We start from the raw sequence: 1,616 nt of genomic DNA, 5'->3' as shown, positions 1-1,616 counted from the left end.
ATACCTAAGAATGTCATGTTTCCTTTTAAATACTCCTAGCATGGATATTAAATTCATAACACACTTGCCGGAATATGTTTCCCCATAGCTTCATTGTGTGGTCTTATTACTTCATATTATTTCACTGCCAGTTTGTGTTTTACCCACGTCCCTGAACAGAATTTATTGAAATCTTGCTAGAACTGTAGGATAGAAGGCATCTACAGCATGAAAGAAACTTTTCTCAAAAACATTTGTGTAATGATTCTCAGAGACAAAATGGAGGAGGACTGGAGGGTTCAGTTCCTGACATGAAGCTCACCACAGGAAACATTTAGTGGAGTCACAGAAGTAATTACACTGAGAACTTTCATAACAAAATGTGACTGAATGAAGGAAGTAGAAAGCCTACCTAGAGTACAGGCCAGTGCGGGGTGGGGAAGAAGGACACTTGGGATATTGGTCATGGGAATGTTGCACTGGTGAAGGAATACATACATATATATATATATATGTATATACATATGTATATATATATGTATATATATATTACAAAATAAAAAAAAGAAAAGAAAAGATAAGGCCTCCCAATTCTAACCACAGACTATGTTCTTTACACTGTATAGAATGAGGAGGTACAGTAAAAGCACCCCATATACACCTCAACCCAGGCCCTTTGCCTGGTCTGTATTGTGAATTGGGGAACAAAAAAATAGAAGGAACTTTTCTCGATATAGTCAAGGCCATCTACCACAAGCCAATTGCAAATATAATTTTCAATGGAGATAAACTAAAAGTGTTTCAATAAAACCTGGTACAAGAGAAGGCTTCCCTCTTTTACCATTCCTATTCAACATAGTGCTGGAAGTTCTTGCCATAGTGATTATGCAAAAAGATATCAAGCGCAACTGATAGAAAGGAAGCAATCAAGCTCTCATGTTTGCAGATAACATGATTCCATATTTAGAAAACCCTAAAGACAACCAAAAACAATATGAAACAACTCATATGCATATAGACTTATATACAAATATAGCATGCTACAAAACAATAGATTCATCTAGAAGGTGGTGGGATGCTAACAAATTAACACACAAAAACCAATGCCCTTCTAGTACATCAATAATGACAGAGAATAAATGGACATTAAAAAACAATCCCTTTCACATTAGTATCACACAAACTCAACTATCTTGGAGTCAACTTGACTAAAAAGGTAAAGAACCTATACAAAGAAAACTATAATACCCTGCTTCAAGAAATAAAGAGGCCACAAAGAAATGGAGACGCATACCCTGCTCATGGATTGGTAGGATTAACATCATTAAAATGGCAACACTCCCCAAAGCATTGTACAAATTTAATGCAATTTCTCTCAGAATACTAGTGACATGCTTCAAAGAAGTGGATCATACACACCTGAAATTCATTTGGAATGATGCACTCCTGCAAATAGCCAGAGCAACACTTGGGAAAGGAAACTGACAGGTATCACCTTCCCCAACTTTATGTTGTATTACAAAACTACAGTCATTAAAACAGCATGGTACTGGAATAAAGACAAACCCTCAGATCAGTGGAGTAAATGAGTATTTAAAAAATATGCCCCAGATATACAATATATTAATTTTTGATAA

The 1,616-nt window shown here is 35.6% G+C and overlaps 1 non-coding gene across 1 annotated transcript; it reads left to right on the top strand.

The window, feature by feature from the left end:
- The first annotated feature begins 560 nt into the window (after nt 1-560).
- LOC126010166 (small nucleolar RNA SNORA51) lies at nt 561-689 on the top strand. The gene has a single exon (XR_007496297.1). It is a non-coding gene; the product is annotated as a small nucleolar RNA SNORA51 (small nucleolar RNA).
- Nucleotides 690-1,616: the final 927 nt, after the last annotated feature.

This window comes from Suncus etruscus, chromosome 5, assembly GCF_024139225.1.
Source record: "Suncus etruscus isolate mSunEtr1 chromosome 5, mSunEtr1.pri.cur, whole genome shotgun sequence".
In the NCBI taxonomy this organism is placed as follows: Eukaryota; Metazoa; Chordata; class Mammalia; order Eulipotyphla; family Soricidae; genus Suncus; species Suncus etruscus.
Note: the sequence above shows the minus strand (reverse complement) of the source record. Positions and strands in the feature narration are given on the sequence as shown.